The sequence below is a fragment of the Columba livia genome, chromosome 7 (genome assembly GCF_036013475.1).
Source record: "Columba livia isolate bColLiv1 breed racing homer chromosome 7, bColLiv1.pat.W.v2, whole genome shotgun sequence".
In the NCBI taxonomy this organism is placed as follows: Eukaryota; Metazoa; Chordata; class Aves; order Columbiformes; family Columbidae; genus Columba; species Columba livia.
Genome location: NC_088608.1, coordinates 38016618 through 38044563, shown reverse-complemented (window position 1 = coordinate 38044563; position 27946 = coordinate 38016618). Strand labels below are relative to the sequence as shown.

The 27946-nt window shown below is 42.7% G+C and overlaps 1 protein-coding gene across 1 annotated transcript in view; it reads right to left on the bottom strand.

Moving 5' to 3' along the window:
- The window catches only part of RAPH1 (Ras association (RalGDS/AF-6) and pleckstrin homology domains 1), a 230140-nt gene that overhangs the window by 103654 nt on the left and 98540 nt on the right, over positions 1 to 27946 (bottom strand). Inside the window, exon 4 of the mRNA XM_021289780.2 lies at positions 25649 to 25702. The gene's annotated coding sequence lies outside the window, so the exon portion shown is untranslated. The remainder of the gene's footprint in view (positions 1 to 25648; positions 25703 to 27946) is intronic.

Below are 27946 nucleotides of genomic sequence, written 5' to 3'. Positions count from 1 at the left end.
AAACTGTTTACTTTTTCTTCTAATCTATCAGAAGACTTTGCCAAGGTATCTTCAAGTGCAGCAGAAATGCCTGTTATTCTTGGACCTGACTAGTGTCCTTAGCTCCTGCAAATTACAGGAAGGGTGCGCGACACAGAGTGTGCATTATCTTCTAAAGAGGCTTTTTATTATTGCAGTGCCAAGCTAGGGGAGAGCATGAAAAGAGCAAAGCAGGCAGTGAGTATTATTTGAGTTGTTGTGCTGTTCAAGGCTTGAAAAGGGTTGTGCTGAGCCTCTGTCAAATGACCCATGCTTTCAGTGTGGCCGGGTGGATATTCTCTAGCGCAGGGCTGCTGGGCTGAATCCAGCCCTAAATCTTTGAGAAAAGGGCTGCTGTGAAGAGTGACACACAACCTTTCTTTTTTTCTACATGGGAATATCAAGACAGGAGTAGCTTAACAAAATAGGTCAAAGTATTTCTATTTTAAGTACTTGTGAAGAAATAAAGAGGTGCAGCTCGGTTTTTCTGGTTCGCATTTCAACGTTTGTGAGGGGCGTCACGGTGACGGTGCCAGAGCTGAACTGGCAGCCTCCCCTCCAGGGCACCCGCTCTGCTCCTGCTGCCCGGGGAGCAACTGTACGCTTGGGAAAACCTTCGCAGTAAGTAAGAAATGCTCTTACAGGTTTTGCTTTGTTGATGCTAAATAACTGCCAGGCTGCTCTGGAATAAAACAAAGCACAGTACCAGATCAAATGCACTAATAGCAAAATCCTATTAACTCCGCATTTTCTCACCATACAAAGGCTGGTCACGGGATCCTCCAGTAACAGTAGTCTCATTCTGCAGAGCAGATCGTATTTTACGTTATTGGGGCCAGACAGCTGATATAAGTAAATGTATCTCCGAGTTGTAGCTACCCTGGTTTAGAGTCACTGCAATGCTGACCCTGTGTTAATTGCACACAATTCTCTGGAATTTCTCTTGCCACAGACTGTAATAAAAAGGCATTTTCTGGTGGTGAAAGGTCAGTAAACAGATCTGAGATGAAACAACCTCTTTGTTATTATTGTTATGCTTTAAGAATGATTTTGTCCTTCCACAAACATAATATACATGGTCTGCCTAGGAGTTTTGAACAAAAATGGTCGTGCACAGCAACTACAAATAAAACAATAAATTGTGTCCAGTTTTAAGTACAATTGTTATTCCTGACTTTAAGTCTGTCTAACTAATGCAATTAATCCTCCTAGGAGCTGGTGATTGTTACTTTCCTGTTTCCTTCACTTATGGCTTATAAGACCATCCCCAGGGCACTGCCTGTTAATTTCTATTTCAGCCTGGTTTAACTAGCCCAGTTGTTCAGCAACCCTTAGGCAGATAGAACTAGATTTCTGGCCTTGCTTTTCCTCAAGTCAACTGCAATTGGGCTGACGGTGAAGAGCCTGTAAAGTGAAAAGCGATTTACACCCCTCTCGGAGCTGGATGGTTTGGCAGGGGAAGACGTGTCCCTAGTGGCAGGGCAGGGGCAAACAGCTGCTCCAGCTTGTACAGAACATCTCATCTTCCTAGCATGAGCTAGTCTAGTTTTCCATAGAGCACTGCCATTGTTTCAGCCACATCTGCTGGGGGAGGCTGAGGGAGCTGTGGCTCTTGAGCTTGGAGAAGAGGAGACTGAGAGGTGACATTATTACTGTTTACAAATATATAAAGGGTGAGTGTCAGGAGGATGGAGCCAGGCTCTTCTCGGTGACAGGCAACGGTAGGACAAGGGGCAGTGGGTACAAACTGGAACACAGGAAGTTCCACTTAAATTTGAGAAGGAACTTCTTCATGGTGAGGGTGCCAGAGCCTGGCCCAGGCTGCCCAGGGAGGTTGTGGAGTCTCCTTCTGTGCAGACATTCCAACCCGCCTGGACACCTTCCTGTGTAACCTCATCTGGGTGTTCCTGCTCCATGGGGGGATTGCACTGGATGAGCTTTCCAGGGCCCTTCCAACCCCTGACATTCTGGGATTCTGTGCCATTCCCATGAGAAATGCTGAACCAATGCTCTGGGGACCACAGACTCGTGTGTCCCCACAAGGGGCAGCAGCAGGATGAGCACTCTGCGCCCACATGGCGCGGAGGCGTTGTCCTGAGGCTGGCCAATGTGGGCCACCCCACAGACTGTTTGCTCATGAGCTACACAACAGCCTGTGGCAGTGACAGACAGGCCAGGAGGAGCCCAGCTTTGAGCTGCTTTGGGCATCAGGATACTCCATGCCTTTGGTGTCTCTTTGCCTGCCAGGATGCTCCCTCCCATTATATCCCATTCTCCCAGAGACACGTCCAGGAGAGGCTCAGACACAGACCCTACGAATGCCCAATACTGCCCCATCCAAACCTGCGTCTGCCCCACCGAGCAAACATTACGACGCTATTAATATCCTTCCACACTTTGTGCCCACTCTGTTCAAGCGTGAGTGCCTCTTTACAGAGCTCAGGGCCCGCTCCAGGCCTGCGGAAGCCATGCGTGCAAGCGCCTGTCAGACAGCTCGCTGAGCCACGAGCGCACGTAGTCATTTCACTTGGCTGTCTTTTTACTTGACTGCAGGCTGTTTCACTCACTCTGACCTTACCAGTGAGCATTTCCAGTAAGCACCAAAAATGTATTGTGGCACTACCAAGCAAGTGGCAGAAACAGACCCTTTGTGAGGAATACACACTATTCAATAGTCTTCAGAAAGAAAAGGGTGGTAAAATCATCAGCAGAAATCACTACTAAGAGTTCTTCCCTGGATTTCTAATTTGATAGTATGTAATGAAAAGAGACTTTGTAAAACAGAAGGAAAATAATTAGATCCCTCAAGTTTTTTGCATCTAAATGGATGCAGATACTATAAACAAGTATTAGTCTAAGAACTCCACAGGCATCTGCAATTTCAGACTTCACAAATCACATAGTCTACTCTGGATTTTCATCAGAAGTATTAGCATTGATTTCTTACTAAACCTCCATCTAGTTGCATAAGGGAATAAATTTAATATTCTCTTTCCCTGGTTTGGGTTTTAGTCCTTCCATCATGCTGCATAGAGGTATGATTTATTTGTCCTCGTAAGAACCCATAATTAAAGTACAGATTGATTACACAATGTCTGACATAGCTGCAGACTACGCATTGCAAGTCGGTTTTGAAGCTAGGGAGTATGACACAGCTGAGCCTGCATATGGTTTACTGTTATAGGGAGGAATTTATGGGAGATCCTTGGAAGCAGAAATCAGATTAAAAGAGAGAATTATTATTTTTTGCTTGCCTAAATATGAACATAAACAAGGCTGTACAAAGATTTTCCGCATTAGTTGAGGAAAAGATTATGAACACTTCCTCTAAGTGATGGCATTATTAAATGTTCACTTGACACGTGAAAAGCTTTATTCTGTGATTCAAAAAACAATGACATAGTTATTAGGCTAAACTGACCTGTATTACTTTAAATGTTTGCCACATGCATGGAAAATAATTAAATTGAATATGGAGCATTCAACTGACATATGAATAGTTCTGAATTCCTTCTTTGAGGTAAAGTTTCAAAATATACCAAAGAGTGTAATCAATTTAACAGCAGGACCAAGCCATCAAGAAAGCATAGATAGTATTCATTCAGGCACTGCAAACACATTTGAATATGGAAACACATTTCAGCCTCAGGCTTCCAATAAATACTTACATAGGGACTGAAAATGGCTGTAAAACGCCAGCTACCTTGATGGCCTTTTTATGAAGCAAGGAACTAACCTGGATCTGTTTTGCCTGCAGATCTGGATTTATCTGTGTCATAAGAAATGACAGCCTTTGGTGGCACTTACTAAAAAAAAAAATAAAGTAGAGGCTGAATTCAGTCCTTTTCCTGTCCAACACTTGGGAGACTTTATTAGCCAGCATTGTTCACATCTGCTTCTAGGGAGCACACCGGAGGAGCATGTGATCCAGCTGTTGCTATGGTATCTAGTGGGATTTTAAGAGAACAGTTGCAAGAAGCCTCCAGCTGACACCTGAGTTAAAGAGGCATTGCCAAAATCATGAGTTGGACGTACTTAACCTTTATTTGTCAGATTTTTCTAAAGGAATTGAGTGTTTAGCACTCCAGCGAGATTTAAGAGCACCTGGAGCCTCTGGGGGGAAGGATAACAATACCAATAATACCGTCATGCAATTTCTTTAAAAATGCCTCCTTAATTTAGCAGAATGACATCTGCTTTAAACTGAGCTCTGAAAACACTTAGCAAGCACAGCTCATCATCAGTGCAAGAGGATAGACACCTAGTTCATTACAGAATCAATGTGTAGGCGAGGGCACAACAGCTAAGCACCCTGAGCCGACCTTTCCTGCTCTCCCCCTCATTCCTGCCAGACTATAGATAGTAGAAAGACATCAAAACCTTGTTCCCCAGGTGCTTCCCAAAGCAATACTGCTCACCCTAATGCCCTGCTGCTGCCTTATGCATACAGCCTATCAGAAAAACAGACGTACAGAACGAGGTACATTGTTTGGGGGTCTGTTTTTCCAGCATCTTCTTCAGACAGAGGTTTTCCAAGAGCTGTCAACTAATAAGCAATAGAATTGCAATGAGCGCGTGTTTGGCTGAGCACAATACTCAGCCTTTTGTGAGCCAGCCAGCAATCTGGAGCCTGCAAAGCCTCGGGAGACTGGGCTTTCCCCTTGTTTCTGCTGGTTCTTCCCTTCAGTGGGTCAGTCAGCAATACTGGGATTACTGTTCTGGCTCTGTTGCATGCCTGTGGCTGGCCAGGCTCAGGCTGCGATCATCTGTTTTGTGAAAGTGGAAACAATGTCCTACGCACGGAGCGTGCCTTGCTCTGGGCCCTGGGAGACATCCAGAGATACAAGAGCACCTATCGGAGATGATGCTGGATTTGATCGCGGAGTGGCTGTGAAGCAGCTGTCCTTGCTCCTGGGGACGTTTTCTGTTGCTACCATACCAGACAGAGGACCAGACATGACACTAATGAAGTACCAAGACATGCGTTGTTGAATGAAAGCGATCACGGAATCTGCCTTCCCCACTTGAACACAGATCGTTTGCTCTGCCAAAGCTATGTATTTCTTCTCCCTGGTTCCTTTCGAATATTATAGACTTCATGAATTAATCAGGAAAATACTTGGTACAGTAGGTGGAGATATAAGAGGCTGTTTATGTTCAGCAGGAACACAAAATGCTTTGTAAAACTAATCTATAAAACAAAGACTTGCAAGAATTGCATGCAGTTTAATAGTTCACTTATACAACTTGATGATAAAATATGCAGAATCCAATATTACATGGCCTTTTTACCCCTGATAGAATATGAATAATTTAAGATTTCTTTTTCAACCACAAACCTCTTGCCGTGACCCAGTCAAATATTATCATCTCAGAATGTATTACCCTGCAAACTAAGCCAGGAGACATCCCCCTCTGCACAAGCGGTCCTGCTGTACACACGCGACAGGACAGCAAGCCTGGGCTAAGAGCTTGGATAAGCAGAAGTGGCTCTCATCTGCTTCCAAGATGTTTCTTATAATTGGCCTCTGAAAGTTCATCTGCTAATTGCACAGTAGAGAAAGGCTGTAACTGTTAGTAACACGGGAAGAGGCACTTCATGGCGACACTCCTCAGCTCAGGAGTGCCAACAAGCCAACTTATCAAAAGGCTGATAAAGAAGGAACAGAAAAGGAGTTTGGGAACTTCTGCTGAAGGGCTGTTCAGCACACCAGTGAATGGAGTGAGCAGGAAACTGTGATGCTCCTGCCCAGGTCGTGCCTGCTCCTCATCCTGCTATTTCATTGCACTCTATATTGGCATCACAAGTTGCTATTTCCAGTCCATTTTTTCCCCCTTGTCTATGTATTTTTTCATCTTTGCCTAAAACAAGCAGAAGATGATATTCTGAGGTCCCTTCCAATCCCTAACATTCTGTGATTCTGTGAAAATAAGTTTTCTGTGAAAATAAGTGCTTTTCAATAAAAAACGCTATTTAAGCCATGAGAATTTTCTTTCCCTTCTGCTTCTGTACATCCCATGAACCTCTCCTTCTCTTCCCACATCCTCTACACTTTTCTATTTGCTTTTCTGTGCTTCTGCTGCTCAGGCAGTGTACTAATGTGATCTTATCTCTGCTACAGTTCTTAGTCATTTCCTCCTGCCCCTTGCAATTCATTTCCCTTCATTCCCTGCCCGCTCTCTACAGCCCTGCAGATGCAGTGGGCTCCTGTTGCCACTTCCACATCTGCAGTGGGAGGTTACGAATCCACACAGTGATTCGAGCAGCTCTTGACCTGAGATCAGGGAACTCAGTCTCTCATTATTCCTATGGGCGTGGGGAATAGAAACCTATTGACGTGGGAGAATGTGAAGGTCTAGACTGGCGTGAGCAAACTAGACAACGGTGACACTGTCCATGCCCTGTATATCTCCAAATGTATCTTTTTAAAATTCTCACACATTTGGAGTCCAAGGATATTACTCTCAATAAACAATTTGCTTGGAAAACATCCTTTGTAGTCTCGGTGAACATTGCCAAGCTACCCTAAATTATTTCCTCAGTTACATTTTTATTAAGATGCCCTGAGTGTCTTGAGTATGGGGAAGGTTCCCAGGGACTAAAGATTAACATCACCAGGGTTTCCCTGGAGATTTCAGAACACGAAAGGGCAAATTGCTGGAGTACAGAAGGCAAACTCCCGTTATGGCAACGGGTTCACAGCTGTTATGGAGGCAAAGCCTCGCAAAGTGAGGTCAATAAACCAGACAGTAAATCAAGTTTATGAAATGGTGACTAGTGGGACTACATTAAAATGTTATCTGGGAATGTATGACAGCCATGGATGAAATGACTTTTCTTCTCAGGAAGGCGGGTGAGAGCAGATTGATTTAATCTGTTGAAAAGCAGGAAAGAAACACTGAATACTGATACTTTGGGAACCGCCTGTGGACTAAGTGACAGTGAAAGTCAGAGGCAAAACAATGTGTAGTGGCAACACACACAAGGTTCTGTTTAAACGTTCTTATGTGACATAAAAGAAGTTTTGCAAAGAGGCTCGATTTGGTGGAAAATCTCACTCCCACCCCCCTTTCTTTTTCTGGTTTATATTTTCTATAGCCCATAGTGTGTTTTGTTTGCCAAATGTACCTACCTACTGCCCAGTGAAAAGCAATTTTTTTTTTCAATACAGAGAACAGGTGATATTAAGAAAGGATTCTGAGCGTGATGGCAGGGAAGTTAAAGTCGTTGAATCTTTGCACCATCTTCACATATGGCTTTCAGAATTAGCTCCAGTCAACATACACTTCTGTTTGGAACCTAAATTTCCGTTAGCTCAACTTGCAATAACTAATGGTTAAAATGATAAATACTGAAGTTATTGAGTCCAATTATTCTATTTATAAGTACTCTAAATGGGCCTGAAATCTGGTAACTGAATGCGGTGATTTACTTGGAAAGTAAGTGGGCAGCTGGCTGGTTTATCAGAAACGAATGATCCGTCCCCAGCACTGGCCGAGTGCCCCTGAAAGCTCCGACTGTTGCTGTTTTGCCGCGAGATACTCTGAATACAAAGAACAAAGTGTTAAATGGCTGCGTTCCAAGCGCACATGGCAGTGGCTTTGTTATGACCTAACTACACGCTCTGTGTGGCGGTGCTTTTCACGTTCAGTAATGACTTCTGTTAGACCAATATAATTGGAAATGCAGGCAAGTTTTCCTCAAGTCTAGAATACAAGCAGTTGCCCTCAGAGCTAAACACAGGTTGAGAACAACCGCTGCAAATTTAATTTTCAAACCTCTCTAAGATTCTTTGTTTGAAGTTGCCTTAAGATTTGCAGCCCCCTAACAGGGAATTAATTTCAGCTTCAAATTTGAGTGTCCACCTGAAGTTCTCTGATTAAACAATGATAGCCCAAAATATTACTCCGAGTGGCACCAATTCTATGCTGAGCTTGAAGGGAACAGCAAAACACCAATATTTGAATTACACATTTGGTCTCCAGGCTGCATGAAGCCCTTAGAAGAAGCTCTCAAACTTTGCATCCCTAAAAGCAGTAGATGAAGTAAAGAGAAATGTGAAGGATAGGGGAAAGAAAAAGAGATTTACCAAATGAGAAAAGACATATTAGACTTGGATTCTCCTGAGAACGCTGTCTGCCAGGTTGGTATAAAACACAGATCTGCTCATTTAGAGTTCAGGCTACACAACAGCACTTAGCTAACAGATGTTTCTGGATGTAAAAGGACACTATTGTCCGTAGGACTTGCAGGCTCCAATGGTTTCTAGCCATTAAAATCAAATTATAGAATCAGGAAGAACCAAATCTCATGTAGCAACATCTGTAGGATCCAGAAGTGAGGCAAGAGCCATTTATAACCATCCTGTTTGTCCTAAGTGCTGTATCATATTACACCAAGGTTTTCTGTAGATGCTCCAAGCACAACAAGGAAGCAACAAAAACAAAGGAGAAAGGAGGCAGCAGAACTTAAAAAAAACGTGTTCAGCAACGTCTGCTCTTTACAACAGTCACTGTTACACACCCGCACTCACTCATCTGCCCTGTCTCTCCCAGTCAAAGACTAAATCAAATTCAACCAGAAGGTGGCCTAATTAGATTGCTTTTATATTCAAGGTAGCACCACCTGGAGTCATTAACAAGACAAATTATAGGAGTTCTCTCATGACTGTGCACAACAGTGCTTGATGAAAAGGGGAGGTGGAGCTGAGTGGTTTTAGAAGTCAAGACAGAAGGAACCAGAAGAGCATGGGAGACTTCTGGGGCTGCATCTCAGTGACTTTTATGATACAACATTATATTTTAAGAATAAGAGGATGGCTTAGGCAGCAAAAACATCAGCATGGATAGTGTTCATGCTTTACGGACTCATCATGAAGCTTCAGGCTCTAAACGTGCTTTCATTTTCAAAACAGAAGGGTGAAAAAAGGGAAATATTTCTCAAATATATGATATTTTAAATACCAAACAACACTGCTATATGGATATCTTATCAAAATTCCTGGATCTCATTTAGTTCCTGGCTCTGCATTTCTCTAAGACAGTTCCAGTATGACAGAGGGGCAGGGGAGACAGTGTCTTTGACTGTTATTCCAACTCTTCAGAGGTTTGGGAGCCTTTGGATGCTACACAGCAAACCCCGCAGTTAGGCACTGGTGATACAGCGTGGCCAGCTTCAACCACTTTTGCATGGTCCTATTCAAAGAAACCCTGGCATTTAACATGATCTGAAAATAAAGCCTTGTTTTGATATATCTACCGATGCATCCAGAGATCAAGCCATTATTCACAAAACATCCTCACCAAGGGCTTTATTCACAAAGAGCTCGTGCAAAGCACAACTATCAAAGTCTGACACCCGGAAGAGCAAACCAGTGTGCAGGTCAGCCACTCTGTGTATGAAGCAGGTAAGAACTAGAAAATTGAGGTAGATATAGGACAGTGTGCAAAAGAGAAAGGCACAAATGTAGGAGTGTCTGAGAATGGGGTAGAAAATACCCAGCCAAATTATTTTCAGTGGTATTTTTTTGTTACTAGAAAGCCAACACAGAACTGAAATTCCATATACAAGATATTATATGCATAACTCAAGTTTGCAAGTGATGGAAGTACGGGATCTTTTTTTAAGATTCACAAGAGCTGGGTGACCCTGCCACACCTTCCATCGTGTGCCAGATGACCATCCATCATCCTGGGCAAGAACAGCGTCCTCAATTTTGCAGTGTGGGAGTTGATTTGGATGCCTGGTAAAATAAAAAAACCAACCAAAACTGTAGAATGCTTAGGGAAGAACTTACAACATTAAGTTAATGGTAATAGTCACGAAGATGACACCGGACACCGAACTCTGCAGCCTGTATCAGGACACAGTGGTGAGGTAAAGAATGAGCCCAGAAGAAGTGGATTTTGAGGAAAATGAGGCAACTTTTACATGACCAGACTTTCCATGCAGTAAATGATGTGGTGGTTTTGAAAATTATTTTTAAATAAAATGGTGCAAATTAGATCTTTCGGTATTTTGTGTTTGCTTCCATTTCCCTTTGCATCTCCACTGCTAAATGTTATGGAGTTTGAAATAAATACTAGTCAGTTCCAGCATGTTTGCCAAAGGTATTACAAGGCACAGAAGGGTTGTCATGGAGACAGAAATTCTCATGTGAAGCAATCAAATCCCTAAAATATTTAAGCAACACTTAGTCTGCAGGACAAACATGAAGTAGGATATTTGCAACAAGAATCTAGATTGGAATTTCTCTTGTTTAAATTAAAAAAAAGAAAATAAACCAAAACCCATCTCAGGAAATAAAACCGAGCAGCTGGTAGATGTGTTTAAATGAGAAGAAAACGTGCACAGCCACTTTCATGTCTACACAAGGACATGTCAGCTCATCACAGAAAAAGAAAACTAGTTCCATCCGTGACATTCACCTGCTGAAGTGACACCACATGTCTTGGAGCAGGTTTCTCTGGGTGGTTCAAACCATCAAGAAGAATGAACTAGATTTTTATTTTGTCTGCTTAACTTGCCCAGTTGATAATATGCGAAGGCATAGGAGCCTTCTGAGAGCTCAAACCAATAAAATTCTAATTCCTACCTAGCACTGTTTTAATACCAACCTTTCTCAGACCTGAAATAATACAAGGGAGAGGTGCCAAAGGCAGTCTTTTGGTTGCCATCACACTTAATTAAGTTAGTTTTGACCTGGTAATTACATCTACAAGTAAAAGCGTTACGTTTTGTGAGGCAAAAATGGGATAGCTGAACTCAAAGCGTAGCCACCAAACTGTGTCCAGCATTGCTGGGAAGTATTAGGAAATGGATTTTTACCATGTTTCCAGTCCTTCTCATCAGCCCTGGCCCTTATTGCTCCTTTTTGACAGGTTTCTTTTTCTTCCTCTCCTCTCTTTGCACTAAGCAGCACGGGGAGGATACCGAGGAGCCAGAGGAAAGGAGCAAAACATGGGCTGAAAAAAAAAAGCAAGCAGAAATGGAAATGTGAACAGATGTCTCAAGCAAAACTCCCATGGACCTTCACTGGGATATCTGCCCGAGTAAGGGAGCATGGGGAGGGCAGGAAACAGCCTAGAGAGATCTTTTAAATCTTGCAGAGCTTGTAGTTAATTCAGATCAAGTGTTCCTTGGGACAGTTTGTGATAACAAGGAGAATGTAGTGAAGGTGTAGGAGGGACACAGTTTTTGCAATATTGCTGCTTTCCCAGGCTCTCCGGACTCTGTCATTTTGAGAACTATATGTTTTAACCCTCAGGGGAACACCAACTGGAAAATGGAAAGGTTTGGTGTGAGGTAATTTATGGCAGGCTGAATACCATCGATTTATCCATTTGGCCTTATAATAAATCCCCCACTGATTAATGCAACTTCCTAAAGTTCCTGATAAAGGAGCCGTGCGCACCCTGAAAGCACTGCATGGTTAGAGGGCTGCAGCTCTGCCAGATAATTAATATCCACAGCACCTCCAGTTGCTAATTGACAGAGATGGACAGTAAGGAAAGGTTCCCTGTGTGATAACTGGCCTAACCCCACATAAACCATTGACAGGTGATACTTGTCACCCGATGCAGGGGAATATGGGACACTGAACTTGTCACACTGTGGCACCCCCACAGTAAATCTGTGTCCTCCCTTAATCCTGGCATCCTGTTCCTCTCCCTTCTGCATCCAGCTCCAACTTCCTCTCCTTGTTTTCATGGCTCTGAATGTCTCCAACCTTGCCTCTCCATTTTTTCTTTCTCATTCCTGATGAAGGCCCGCCCAGGTCTCTCAGACAACATCAAGCCTTTCTTAGCACCAGTGTTTTGCACCTCCCAGTAGCAGCTTGCTCCTCCTCTTCTTCTCGTGCCAAACTTCTACCTCTTCTTTATGCTTATTCTGCTTGACAACCTCTCTTTCACAAAGCATTTACAGCAATGCTGCTCCCTCAAAATGCACAAATGTCTCAGCGCTCATACTGTTATTTTGCAGAAAGCTCTTAAAAGCTTGAAAAGTCAGTGATTATCACATGCAGTTCAGGAAACTGATTGGCTTTTTAAAGCACTGACCCCTATATATGTGCAGATTGAATGCAAGGATCCGCTTTCTGAGCCATGCACAATGGGGCTTCAGGGGAGCAGGGTCACACTTTGAGCTGGCCTTAGCACAAAGATGGCGCTAATTAAACAGTTATATAAATAATAAAAACATAATTAGTTATCAGGCCTAGACAACACATCCAGCTCCTGCAAAGTGCTGTCTTCTCTACACATGCAAACACTCTAATTTTTGTATTCTGCAGATTCAGTAATGGATCATTTGTTAATCATTCATTACCTGAAACACTTGCGTCCAACAGCAGCATAGTATCTCATCTCTGCACCTTCAGAAACCCTGAAGAGATGATTAAAAAGCCCCAAGCCCTCAGAAACATCAGTGACTGTGAATCCCTTTAGCTTTAAATAAAACTGAAGACCAATCTTCTCCCTGAAATGCTCAGCTTGTTCTGAATGCCTGTTTAAATCGAATGCAGATACGCTCTATTCTTTCTGCCAAGGCGTTTGCCGGCTCGGAGACAGAGAAAAGAACATTGCACTGTAAGGGCATGCACATCTGTCCATAACACAAACCCCACACCCAGGTCTGCACTCCGTTGGTCGTCCTGGGGGTGAAGAGGCATTTTGACAACGCTGCAGCTTGCTGGAGGAGAAAGAAGAGGAGCGGAGAAGGCATGGAGGGCAGAAAAAGGAGAACAGATTTTTCATTATAAGGATGACATTTACAAATACCATTCCCTTTGGGTGAGGTTACATTTAAGCTAGACAGCTCAGACAGTATTAAAACTGAGATGAGGCTTTATTTCTGAAGTGCTTTTCTTCTGAGGAACCTGAAACACTTTCAGAGCAGCATGAATGAAGCCTCAGAGCAGCAGCGTGTATGAAGCAATGATTATTCCCCATTTAGTAGATGGGGTATAAAAATGCCGAGAGGTCCCGTGCGGGTTTCAGGGTTGTGCAGGAAGCCTGTGGCACCGCACAGAAATAGAACCCAGACCTCTTGACTCCTGGGCTTGTACTCTAACCACAGACTCACCCTTCTCCCCTTAAATATTCAAGAAGGTCAGAGCCATGCATCACCAACAAGTCAAAGATCTGAGTGATGCTTGCCTTAGATTTTCTAAGTATATACCTAAAATAGTATACGCATAGACAGGAAGAGATAATGACCTGGGACATTACATAGTAAAATGTAGTATAAAAGGCACATTGGTATTTTTTTCCTTGGTGTGCTGCTGGAGTAGGACTCCAAGTTCATTTTTGTTCCCAGCTGGGAAAGGATTTCAGGAAATGAAGTTGGGAGAGGACAGTTATGCATGTTTGTTGACCTGGACCTTTCTTTCTTCAAGCAATGACATATTTACAAGAAAAACAAATAAATATGCAAAGTGTTTTGCACTCTGATAAAGATGATGCTACAAGGAGGACACAGGAGCAAAGGATGAGCTTTTTTTAGCTGTAGTAAAAGCTTCTAGAGGGTTAAAAAGAGATGTTAATTATAACAGAAATAAACAACAAATAAGACTTGAAAGATTGCTGCTTATTGCCGTGTTTTAATGCAGGCATGGCAGCAAAGATCACCTCTTTCTGAAGTGTAATTCTTCAGTGCTAAACAGGAAAGGCTGCTCCCAAGAGGGATTTCTGAAATAAAAAGTTGCTTGTGTTTTCACTGGTTAATGCGTAAAATCTGTCTTCTGGGTTCAATTCACCAACATCACACAAAGAAGGCAATTTTAGACAAGTCTAACCTTCTTTCTTGACTAAGGAAAAGAAAAATCCAGTCATGTTTCCCAGTGTTCAACCACTGTGCAGGTTTGTGTGACGCTGGCTATTTACTTTTGGTCTGAAACAAGGCCCTTCCCAGAGCCTGGTTTGTGCTCTTTGCTGAGATGCCTTTGAGTTCCAAGGCACAGCTGCATGTCCAGTCCTGTCAGTTTGGTCAGAAGGCATTAGTCTCAAAACCAGGGAGAGACAGAAAATATTTGCCTCCCCTAAGTGGCTGGTCTTGGCTGAGGGCTCGTAACAGTAAATTAAAAGGAAGAGAAAAAGGAGAGACCTCTTGCTCTTCTTTTTGGTTTTGTTTTGTTTTCTAGCTCTAGTATTTAAGGCCTATTTGTCTCGATGCATGTGTTTGTTGAGTCTTGATTTCTAGCCTCACCATTAAAAAACATATAATGGATTCCATTTAATTGCCAAGCTCCCTTAGCGAGCGGTCTATTGCACTCAGCAATTGAAACACCAAATTGAACCAGACACCGACACTTCAAAAGCAGCGCCTCAGCTCAGAGATATGCAGAAAACAAGCTAATTTCAGGGCAGGTCCTCAGACGTGGAAGAGCTGCTCTTCATACAGGGGTAAAGACAGACCCTGGTTTTTTTCACTTTATTCCAAAGTAAAGGAGAGATGCAGCCAGGATGGCGTGGGAGTCCAGACCAAGCAAATCCTCTGGATTCCAGCCTTCCCCCCACCCTGCAGCAATTCTTGGTTTTGTCTATACATATGAGCAACAGCATATGGACCAACAAACATGCAGGGAATAGAATCAGCACAAGCCCAAGCTACCAGAACAGCAAAGTCCATTAGGCAGCTCCCGAGAGCAGAATCGCCACCCTTCATTAAACTGTGGCCATTACGTGTTATTATTGCTGAGCTTATATTGCTTTGTTGGGGTTTTATGGTTGTTCAGGAACACTGTGTAAGGATCTGCTGGGGGATGGGTTAGATTCACTTTCAAATCAGAACTAATCTATGCTAGGCAGACAGGCAGTTGACGATAATTTATATTAAAGAGAAAATGCCCAGTCACATACATTTAAGTAGCAGCCAACAAAACGACGACCCACGCATCGCTGACTTGAGACATTTTGTCCTTTTCCAAAGCCCCATGCTGACACTGCACTGTGTGATTTGAGGGCTGTACCCTAGTTGTACTTATTCTGTGGGCTGCGGGTTAGAAAACGGTGCCTTTTTGCTGCTAAGAACCATTCATACCTTCAGGCCCCGTGCTCATTATTGTCCTGCAAGCAGGTGAACCTCTAAGCTGGGATCTCCTGCAGTCTAGTGGCAACACGAATTACTAGGTTTACTAGTGAGGTGTTACAGAAAACTGATGGAGGTAATTTGTACAGAGAAGTACAGATAAATATATATCTGCCCAGATAAAATAAACATGGAGATGAATCTTTGTACAAAACTCATTGCAAACCTGAAACAAGCTTTTTGTCATGTGTTATCTGGTTTTAATTAAGGAACATACAGTACAGGGCAGGTTTTCTAAACAGTGTGTATTTGTCTCTGCTGCATAGATAAAACCCTGTGGCTCCAAAATGGACCAGAATTTCACAAACCTCAACTGGCAATAAGAAAGAGACTAAAGTCATACAAAGAATGGCCACTGTTGTGATGCTGTGAGTCACATCACTGAGGTGCTGGAAAGCCAAGGGGACTCTGCTGCTGCACGGGGCTGCTCTTGCACCACAGGAATGAGGATATTGGAGCAAGACACATCAGCGCACTCAGAGGTAGCACTGAGTAGTGACAAGAAGGCACACTGTCTGATTTAAAACTGGTAGAAAATAGTACCGTGAAGATCCCCACTGCACTTGGCAAAGGAGGGCTGAGTAAGGGCATGGAACACAACAGCACCCCGACAAGCATTCATTCCTCTGCTAAAGCTACCGCTGTTTGGTGCGGTACCAAAAAGACGGGAAACCCAGGCATCATTTCCTGTGGGATTTGTATTTTTCACCTTAGTAGCACAATCCCATTCTTTCTAAAGGCATTTGGTTCATGAAATTTGTAGGTAAAAGCCAGTGAATAATATTTCATTTATGCCTTGCAGATTTAACAATCATTTTCACCACACTAGTCACTCAGAAAAATCTTCCTCAATATTGCCATTGGGCAATATTGTTTCCAGAAGCTGCAGAAGAGCTAAAACAAATCTGCTACCTATGATTATCTCCATGTGTCCTGTTACTTGTATTGCAACCACATCCAGGTGAACTGGCACAGATCGTGTTTTGCTGGGCTGGCCAGTTCTTGACACAGAAACATCCTGGCCTGAAGACTTGTGAGAAATGGAAGAAGAGACAGTGAAGAAGACCAGGGAGACTTCCAGGCCCAGCTCCTCAGACTTTTCCTTACCATGAAATGACACAGCAGTGTTTTCCTCCGTTACCATGGCATCCTGTGAACAACTCCAGCACACTAGCTAGATGTGAAGTGGGCAAACCTCTAACAGTCTGGCAGTTTGAATAAACATCTGCAAGGATCTGGCTGGACTTGGGGACAGGCTGTGCTTTGCAAAAGAAACCACAAAAAATGGTAGTCACACCCTTTTCCTAAGGTCCTCTACAGAGTCTAGAGGAAAAGGTATGAGACAAATAAGATCTATATCCAGAAAAGGAGAGTGGCTGGAAAAAAGTGTCCCATGGCAGGGAATCCTGTACAGCACAGAGAGGTAGAAGGGATTGGAAGACAAAGAGATGAATGGAGGAGACGAGAGGGAGAGGTGCTCTCTGTTCCACAAAGAATGGGATGCATATTGTATTGCAGATGCCAACTGCAGTGCCTTGTGTATCCTCTGTGATGACACAATTGGGGACATCGTCCCAGGGAACCTCTTGGAAAGGGCAGTTTCTCATGAAAGATGCCACCAGATGCAGGAGAAGCAGGGACCACAGACCTGTGAGCTAAAGATACTAATGATCTGCAGTCTGGGCAAAATTTAGGAGTTCACGTGGGGGCAGAAAGCAGCAGATCGAATCCTGTCGGAACATTAAATCACAAATAGCTGGAGCTGTCTGCCTTTCCCAAGGCTATTCTTATTTCTGTTCCGAAATCTTCCTATCACAGGTTAAGTCGGCACAGTGTCAGACACCTTGCATCTGTGTGCTCCCATTCTCTTGTACACATCCCAGTCTCAGCTGAGGCTGTAAGCAGGAATATTCCAAAATACCACAACAACAGCTGTTTGGTTGGATTTTTATAGCACTGAAACCCAGGGGTGCTGGAAGTCTTCACATAAAGCATTTTCACATAAAAGAAACTTCTAGATGAGTGTCTGTGAACAAACAATGTTTGGTTAGTAAGCTTGCCCACTTGATGTCTGCCATTTGCTGTTTGATTTATAGTAAATAAATAATATCTTGCTGAATACCACAGTAACTCATGAGAACATTAATGTATGATTTGGTGTTAAAGGGGTGTCTAATTTCATTGGAGAGCCACCATCAACCTGACTGCATATTTGAAGAGGGTTATCTTCCTTAGATAGATAGTTCTTGAATAAAACCCATGAAACTGAGAGCAGTCCTTACTAAAAACTTTCACGGGTTTGACAAGCCAGTGAGCAACTGCTATGACGCAAAAAACTACAGGTGATGTGTAGTATGTTAATTTCACCAGTCAAGGAGGCTCGTTTTACGTGAAGTATTTCAAAGAAAACCAGGTCATTTGTTCCACAGGCGGCAGGATGCTGTGCACAAATATTCTCCCTACATTTATGATCTTACAGTAAGGTGAAGAGACTTCACCTACAAAAGATTCACAAAGCTTTACAAGTGCCGTATTTACTCACTGTGATGTGTTGTACAGTTTCCAATGGCTATAGAAAAAGGGGCATGGGGGAGATTGTGACCCTAAGCAGGATTTGTATACCACCTGAACCGCTCGAGACGGATGTCTAACCAGTTAGAAACCTCCAGCACTAGAGCCTGTGGTCAATCTGCTGCTCTACCTGGGCGCTCTTGCCTTCAGAAAACTGTTCTTCATGCTCAATCTCGCTTGCTGCAGTGCAATCCCCCTGCTGCTTGCCTTGCCTACGCCAGACATGGAGGACACGTCATTTCCTTCCTCTTTACACCCTTCAATCCTCTCCAGACTTCTGACTGATCTCTGCACTCCTCTCGCCTCCTTCCAGCGGGGTACAGTGTCCCAGCCACCACCTGCTACTCCAGCTAAGGCACTGCTGATGAGCACCCAAGCTGAAGGACAACTTCACATCACTCTCAGTCCAGTCTCTCAGTTTGTGCAGTGTGCTGCTTGCCTTTTTCATGATATTAGTGCTTCGTGTTTAGCCTGCGATCCATTGGTGCTCACAGATCTTTTCTTTTTTCTTGTTTTTCTACTGCAGAGATGTTGCTCCTCACTGCATGCTCCTGCTGCAGATTGCTCCCACATGGCTAGTCAACCTTGTACTTGTGTAAGAGCAATTCCACAGTTTGTTCAATTTCTACAGTCCAAATCCTACCCCCCACAGTGCCTACAGTCCCTCCCATCCAGCCTGTGTGGAGATTTAAAAAGCAGAATCTATTAATCACCCAAGTTATTAATGAAAGTAACGAACAACGCCAGGCCAGACCAGACTCTGGGGAGCTCGGAACCGAGGAGCTCAGTTTATCTTTCTGTTTTGACAGCAAGTTGTCTGAAAATACTGAGCCTTGTTTCTGATCAGTTAGATACCCGCTTTTCATCTGGCTATATTTCTCTTCCTTGCTTACATAAAGCTCTGCCAAAAGCCTTACGAAAATCAAGATATATGGCATTTACTGCTTTGCCCTGTCGGCATGGTAAGGATTACCTCATCAAATGATGAAATTAGATAGTTTGACACACTCTGTTCTTCGGAAAGCCACGTTTATTTCCTCTAAGTCCTTATGAATAATGGCTTGAGTAATTTTTCCAGTATTTTTGCAGGAACTGAAATAATCTGATCTCTCTATAATGCTCTGACTCTTCTTCCCCCCCTTTTTTAAAGAAAAGTATTACATTTGCCTTCTTTCCTTCTTTGATATCTCACCTTCCTTGAGAGAACCACAAATGGTTCTAAAATTACATCAGGTAATTCTTCAAGTATTCTGGGCTATAATTCATCAAGCCTGATTAATCTGAATATAGTTGACTTCTTTGTGCCCTTCCCAACCCATTTTCTCCCTATGCTAGGTGCCGTGCTGTCACTTGTGTTGGTTGGCTGTGTGTAGCTGGCTCCTGAAGCCCCCGAGACAACATTTAAAAAACACACATTCTTAAGGTTTATACTCTTTATTTTGCTGTCTTCCTTGCCCTTCAGCTTCCAAAGGAATGCCATGGAAGCTGGAAGCAGTTAGCTCCTCTGAAAATAAGACTTTAGCTGTGTTTTTATTGTCTTGATCTCATTTTAACAGCACAGCAAGAAGAGTTCTAGGCCTCCTGTTTCTTCAGCATTATTGCAGAGACATTTTCTCCCCGGCTGCATTACAGCGCGGATGCCTCTCGAGCTCTCTTATCTGTGCATGGTATCTGATGCAAGGTGCACAGACTGCTTTGTGAAGGGTTTCAAAAATTGGCAGCACCTCCAGCTCCTCACGTATCTTGTGTTTCTAGTCCCCATTAGGAGAAAACAGTCTCATATCAGAGTTTTCACATTATGTCACCGCCAGACACATTTGGTCTTGCTGGGAAATACACACCTGTCTCTGTGGGTTTTTATCTGCATCTGTCAAAGTGCATTTAACCCAGGTATAAATCACCAGTGCCAACTGCCTGCAGTGTAGCGCAACCGTATCGTTTTGAAATTGCAACCCATTTGAACACATCTGCTACCTAATAGCAAAGATGGCTCTGAAAATTCAGGTGACAAACTAGAAACTTGTGCGTGCGCTCCGCGGTGAGAGGGCACACTGAGAAGGCTTTAGGCCTTATGGTTTCAAGAGCCAAACTTAGCATATTGTTCAAGTTGTGAACTGTTTGGATTAGAAACTGATGTCAAACCTTTTAGCCGCTTCCTCCACCTACGCCATGTGAGATCGTATGCCTGGAAGTCATCAAAACTCAGCCCGTGTCTGTCTTACTTGAACAATAGTGATGCTGACGGAACAACCACGAACGAAATAACAAATCAACAACCTAATCTACATCCTTCCAGCATCACTTCCTAAAATATGATGTAACCACATAAGCATACCACAGTCTATAGCTTACATGTCTCACACAAAACCTGAGCACCTGTAAACAGCAGAGACCTAAAGTTAAAATTTGCAGCTTTACATTAACTGAAGAACACATACATCTCTTGCCTTGCTTTCATATGCTGTTCAGAACTAAAAGCAGGATTTGCTAGTTATTCCAACATCAAAAGGTTAATAACATTTCTGACCAGGATGGAATATAGCAGAAACCAAAAAGTGGGGAGATAGTCTTCTCAAATGGTCTGCAGTTCAGGCTTAACAGCTTCACAGAACTCAATAGGTCAAATAATGAGCTCGCATGAAATCCTGGCCCAATGAAACCCATGGCAAAACTCCCATTGATTTTTCTGGGGCCAGGATTTCAGTCCAGCCAAACAGCATCCAAATGCTGACCTTTTTTAAAAAGCGGCAAATGTCATGCAGCATTTTGTACGTGATTATATTCACATTCAGACAAACCGCTATGTTTTAAGCAAGGAAACACACATGAGGTGACTTTGCTGTCAGGTCAAAACGGGCTCTGGAAGACACTATCTCCACTGTAGATGAAAGGATGGACAAAGAAACACTCTGTGGTGTAGGCAGAGAGTAGCCAAGCAGGGTGCTCTGTGGAGCTCTTCACAAGAGTCAAGTGGAAAGACTGAAAAGGGAGGTTGCACTTTTCCTCCGACACAGGTCAACCAAAGAGCTAAACACTCCTTCTCCTTCCTATCATTGCAGTACTACTAGAGACTCTGCTTTTTCAAATAGTTTCCCTGAAATAATCAGAGACATCTACCTTCTTTATACAGGTTTACTGCCCCTCTAGGCATTCAGAAACAGAGGAATCTATTTCTACCAGCTTTATTAGTGCAATGCAATTTTCCCAGACTCAGAGCTGAATGAATTGTTTATGGTAGTAAGTGATTCGTTTAATTTAGTCCCTTTTTTCCTGCTTGTGACTTGACCATCACTTCATCCTGACTTCTGTGTTTGCAGGATTAATTGTAAATATTCACCGAACAGAATATACAAATACACTTCAACTGAGGGGGTGTTTGCAGACCAATGCCTTTGAAATATCCCATTTATTTTTTACCCCCCAAGGGTTTGAGGCTGGTTGCCGAATTCACATGCCATCATTTCTGACAGAGAAACTAAGACTTTTAAAACAGGAGAATAATGATGGAAGATTATCAGTCACTGAACCAATGATAATTCCCCTGTATTATGTTTTTCCAGATTAATATTAATCTGTGTTAAAAATTGTTTACAAAATGTTTAGGACACACAAATAATTGTTGAACTAACAGCTTAAATAAACATGACCCTTGGAAACCAGGAGTGAGATCTGATAATGAGAATAGTCACGAATCACCTCCTTCTAGTTCCAAAAGCTCTGCTGCTTACTAATTTGTCTTCTATCCTGCAGGGCTGCTTTGCGAAAACCACCAAGGATATTACAAATAATACAAAACCCACACGTAACTAATCATGGAAAGTTGACTGAACAGGCAAAATGTTCCTATAGAATAATTCCTTTCCTAAAAAACATTTACAAAATTACTTCCAATTATGAAAGGAGGGTTGAAATAATGATTGTCTTTTTGATATGCTACACAGATACTGCAGAGACTTATAGTAAAATGTCTGTGCAAGTACCTTAAGAGGTAGAATTAGGGCTAATGGAGTCATCAGCAATAATCTGCTGAAGCCTAGGAAAAATGACACCAGAAAACTTCATGTTTCTGAGACATAAAAGTAAAAGTTCAGAAATTTAATCATGAATTCCAATTTTATCATAAAACCTTAGTAGACTTGGCTACAAAAGTGTACTTAGATTTTTATAAACTCTCAGACTGTCCTAAAATCAGCAAAATCAGAGGTTTTACTTTGCTTTTAATAACCTCCAAAGCTTAGTGAGATATTAAAATGTGACTGTATTTTAATATCCTCTGAAAGATTATCCAGACAGCTGCAATAAGCCAAATGTAGCAGGACCTCTTCAGGGTCAAATTTTGTGTATAGGAAAAGGTAAGATTATTCTGGTTTTATTATAAAGCTGTCTATATGTATAGGAGACAGCAGCAATGTGAAGCAGAAGCCCATATACCTAATTCTTGTGCTGATGTGACTTGTAATAAGCTATCATATGATTTTTCCCCTCTTCTTTAAACCAGCAATGATTCCTATCCTCTGGATGTACCAAGGCCTTTGTAAACAGCAAAATGGTTATTTTCAATTTCCCACTTAGAGGAATAGTTTAAAGGAGTGTTGGCTTGTTGAATAAAAGCAGGATTTCTTTCCTAAGAAAAAAATCCGTTATAAAATTAATAAGTGCTTGTCACAATTCACATCCATATCCAAATGAGTAAGTAGATGCTTCCTACTGTGATTTGAAAAGGGCTTCCTCCTGCTTTAGACACTTTTCACAGTTAAGAATCAGGAATTTCAGTCCCTAGTTCCTGTGTGGAAATATTTAAAACTCTTTCTATTAATAATATATTTATGATGTTTTCCTATGCGGCCCAGCACAAACATTTCCAGTGTGCTATGACTCAGTACTTTTTTTTGAAGTGGCAGAAACACAATGAAAAGCCTGTTTCTCATCGTATTTTGGCGGAAAACAACTCTGTGGGCTGGTGTTGGCAACACCACAGTCTAAGAATAGGGCACTTTTTGGGCAGCAAGTTGTTGAATTTGGACATGAGCTGGGTTTGCCTAGGCGGAAAGCAGCCACGGCCTTCAGGGAAAGGGGTAATGTGGAAATGCTTATCTGACAAGTTACGAGTGCATTAGTGTCTACCAAAATAATTATTTCCTGTGAGGGCTACTCAGAATGAAGTAATCTCAAAGAATATGTTCCATTGTACAAGCGAGGTCGCTGGGCAGCCCCTCCGACACGTCCTCAAATGGGCTCTCATTGTATGGAGAGCTCTATTCTAGTTTCAATTGTTCGTAAACATGAGTAATGCTTCCTTCCATGTTTGTGTAAATGGATGGTGCTTCACCTTCCTTACATGTACCATGCTGATAGCACTACCACCACCTTTATAAAACATAGCATTTGGGCGAGAGAAAAAGAAACACAACAAGGAGGAAGTTAAAGCTTTTAAAATGGGACTGATCATGGCAGCTTAAAACCTGAGCTCAGCCTGGGCTGTCCTGGTTCTACTGAACCCAGGGAAGGTGGAAGTGTTTCCTCTGTCTAAGGCTTTGCCCATAAATACAGGCTATGTAGACTGCTTTCTACTAATGAAGGCAACGCAGGCAATTCCCTGGAAACCCCATTCCCTTACTACGGGTACCGTTTGCCAAGTGACTGCACCACCAGTTTGATTTCATTCCTATTTCACCCCAGGGCTCTGGTTTTCTGATTATGCATATTGTTCACATGCTGGTTTTGGCAGTAATAATTTTAGCCAATTATTTCTCTCCAAAAGGAGAGAAACTAAGAGCAACTAAGCACCGCACAGCCACTCGGGACGGGGGAGAAAATCAGAAGGGTAAAAGTGAGAAAATAATGGGTTGAGATAAAGACAGTTTAATAGATAAAGCAGAAACTGCACACACAAGCAAAGCAAAACAAGGATTCATTCATCCCTTCCCAAGGGTGGGCAGATGTTCAGCCATCTCCAGGAAAGCCAGGCTCTATCACGCATTACTTGGGAACACAAATACCACAAATCTGAAGGTCCATCCCTTCCTTCTTCCCCTGAAATATGTACTGAGCAGGACACCATATGGTATGGAACATCCCTATGGCCAGTCTGGGTCAGCTGTCCCAGCTGTGTTCCCTCCCAGCTTCTCATGCACCACCAGCCTCCTTGCTGAAATGTCCTTGGCTTGGTATAAAAATTGCTTGGCAACAATCAAAGCATCAGTGTATTATCAACATTCTTCTCATATTAAATCCAAAACACAGCACTATACCAGCTACTAGGAAGAAAATTAACACTATCCCAGCCCAAACCAGGACGCTGGTGCAATCGAAAGACCAGGCAGATCATATTGGGTGTGCACCCCCCAGGCCCCACGCTCTATGAGATTGCCATTCAGCACAGTCCCACAAGCTCTACAGCCCCTCAGACCTCGCAGGACTATGACACTCCGCCTTGCCCTCAGATAAGAAAACACAGCCCTGGCAGACAGAAATCTTGTTATTGATATTTAGGGACCTATGTAACTTCTGGACAAGCTGTAGACAGGTGGGTCTGGAAGCTGTCTTTTTGCACAAAGCTGAATTCTGAGTTTGACTGCTCAAGATTTCTAGGAAGCTCTTTGGAAGATGCTTCTTCTCATTTAAAATGGCTTGTAGTATTCCTGCAGTGTTCATTCATATTTTTTGTTTCCAGCAATATAAAGGAGAGGAAAAGAAATTACCTCCCTCTGAGCTCCCTCGTACACAGGACATCACTGCTTTGTTGCCATATCTTTCATGGCTTTACTGGTTATTTTCCAACTTTTCCCATACCCCTTTCCTTAGAAAGGACAGAAGATCACTGTCATTCACTGCCGAAATGGAACAGCCAGCCCAGTTCCCTCCAGCTGCCTGGCAGCAGCCCTTAAACAGAGGCTGAGAAGAGCTAAGGATTATTTTTCCAGGCTCTCTTTGCTCTACCAGTCCCAAGCATTCAGGTCCTCGGCTGAAATAAACTGGAACAATTTTGTCAACTTCAATCATAACACGCAGAGATCTCACCTTTTCTACTCAAGAGAAACATGAAGCAGGCAATGCAGGGAGCAGACAATATTTTTCCTTCTAGCCCTAATCTGAAAACACTTTTATCACAGAATATTTATCATGTACATACTCACCTGTGGGCTTTATTTCAGGTGTTCCTACTTAAACATGTGACTTCTAATGAAGCAGCAGCCATATGTCAAATTACAGGCAGGTGATAGAGGGAGTTAATCACACAGCTTTGAGCCATTCCCTCTGTAACCATTAATCCACCTCCTTTGAGACTTGTTCTAACAGTCCAAACCAGCAATAGGTACAGCCAGAAGAAACGGTTACAACTTTGAAACTTGGGTGAGATCTTTAACTTGAAAAGAGCCAGGAATGTACATGTGTGAACTCCTGCCCCTTTCCCAGCAAACACTAATGAACAGCTTCCAGCTATTGGCATTAAAAATAATCAGCCTGTCAGGGAAATGTTTCTTTCCCCAAATAGGGAAGGCTTCCCTCAAGCTCTCTCTCTAATTTATATGTGTTTGATGGTAGCATTTAGTCCTATATCAGTGACACATTTATGGGCTGCTATCTTGAGGTCTGGAAACAAACATTTCACATCTTTCCAAAGAAAGTAAGCTCCCTTTCCATTATGACATGTCATATTAAAGCTCTCGCCCTGGAAGGCTCCTACATCCCAGACACCAGCTGTAACATTTTAAGGTACAGAAAACCTATTTAAAATTCCCTTTGAAGAAGTATATTGATTTTCCCTTCTAAGTGTGATGGTTGTACTTGTGGTATGAAGGCATCTAGATTCACAGAAAGAAGAGTGTGAAAAGACTCACAACACAGTGAGAATTCATGAGTGTGCAAGTGAAACAACAACAGAGAACAGAGGCCATCACAAAGCCGATCAGACCTGGGAAGCTGGAGAGCACAGGGCTACTTGTAGCGTTTCCAAGCTGTGCCACTAACCTGAGGTGTGTCCTCGGGCAGATCTTGTCACCTTGCTGTGATTCTATTCCCCATCTGTAAAATGAAGATAACAAAATGTAACGTTATAAAGTGCTGCAGATGACAAATGCAACATAACTCTTTGGGGTTAGCTTACTGGGCACAGCACAGGGTGAATAACATTGATGATTCATTGTCTCCCTAGCCAGAAATAACATGACTATTTGTTAAACTCTTTCTGTCACCCCACTTCTGCATCTCCACAGCAGTCAGTTAAAGCACATTCTCCTTGTAAAACACATGTGAAAGAATCAACCTTCCACCTGTACAAAGTAAGTAGAGCACTATTCATGGCAAATCATTACTTGTGGCAGCAATGGAAGAACAAAGATGTTGTAAGATTTGCAGTTGTAGGAAAGAAAGCATTTACTCTAGCAGCTGACAACATGCAAGCGTGCAGAACAAGCAGAATAAGGCTCCTTGCTCAAGGGCTGTGTTATGATTATTCAAGGTGGCGAAGAAAGAAGAAGATTCTCTCAGATAACTGTAAAATTTAGTCTTTGTATGGAGTTGCAGGATAGTCCAGGGATTTAAAAGTTAATTGTCTATAACAGTTCAATGGGAATTTTAGTGACCTACTGTGCTCCCATCAGACTGGAGCCCTCAGGAATAAGTGAACCGGCTGTGTGTGCTGGCACTGTACAACTTCCAGTGACTGAAGGGACGCTTCATGTATTTTAAAATTAGCTTCTAAACTAGCCACTTGTTTCATCATAACACATTTGGAATCACCTTCTGACTTTAACAGACGAACACTTGGCTTGAGATATCTGGGCCATTGCCTCCTCATTCTATAACATAAAGGTAAACTGGCAGCCTGCTTGGGATTTCTTAGGACTCTTTTAAAGATATCCAGATATCTGATAAACCAAACTAGATCATGTCAGCATTTCTCTAAAACAGAGGTCGTAGCTCCTACCAGTGCTTGGTTTTCTAACAGTAAGCACAAAAAGCTACAAATACGTGGACTGTTATTTCATTTACACACTGCGATGAGTAAAAATCAAATCCCAAGCCCATAGTCTAGATCCTTGTGTGCCCTGAAAACCCATTTACAAACCTCTCATTTACTTCTCTTGGACTTCACTTTCAGCCATTTTGTGATGGGATTGAAACCTTCTTTTTCCCAAACATGGCCTAATTGCATTTTTAGCTCTTTCAGTGCTCTCACAGCTCTAGCACCACTTAAATTCTAATGTTAGTCTGGATTCCCATCACTGTGACAGCAAGCAGAGCCTGTCTGCCAGGTACAGACAGACTCAACAGCCTGAAATCTGAATGGAAAATGGAGTAAGAATAGGAGCGAATGGTGCCTGAATTAATGCCACTGCAGAACACCCTCAGGAAATGCTCAGATACTTAGGCAGGTGGGAGAATGATGAAGAATAATGAATAATGAGGGCACAATGAGGGACATTTTCAGGGTTTTTTTTTCCCTAGATAAACTTTGATGTGGTTTGTCCTAAGTGCAAGATGGCTTGCTGAAAACTATAATATCTTCTTCCCCTACCCACATGATAACTTTGTCAACAGAAAAAGATCATACATGAGAAGTAACAAAGTCAAGTATCTAAGTGATCGGAAATGAACTGTTTAAATTAGAGCAAGAGCTGCAATTTGGAGAAGGAAAGGAGCTGTACCCTTGGGAACACAATGATGATTTGTGCCCTTTTAAAATTCTAAAAATCCAAGAAGTGCAGATGAGCCAAGAGCTATTTTGGGAAACAAAAAAGTGCTTCCTTACTCTGGGGATCAAAGAGGAAACCATTAAGCAAAACTGAAAATATGATGAAGGGCCAGAGGCTCTGGAAAGGGCAATACCGGCACCACTGCTCATCCGTGCAGAGAGAAATGATACATCACAGCTCGGTCTCCAGGGCCACAGTGGATAATTTCTCAGTGGCCTCTCTTCTATTCCACCAGCCCATTCCCTGCTTGCCATCAGTGCCTTGGTCTGTCCTCACCCTGGGAAAGGCACATGAGGAGCAATAAGGAATGGAAGGGAATAAATGGGTCCATGGCCATGCTGAAGAGAGTGCACGCTGTTCCCTCTTGGGTTTCATTAGTGGCATTCCTGGCGCAGAATCTCTTCCTACACAACCGTTTCCACAATCGTGTTTCCATCTGAACGGTGCCCCTTTGCCAAGAGGTGAAATGAAAGGCAGTAGCTCTCTCTCTGCAATATACTCTGCTAGTTCTGTGATGATGGGAGAACATACAGTTGCGCTCATTTATAATGTGGGATTTTTTTCAAAAAGG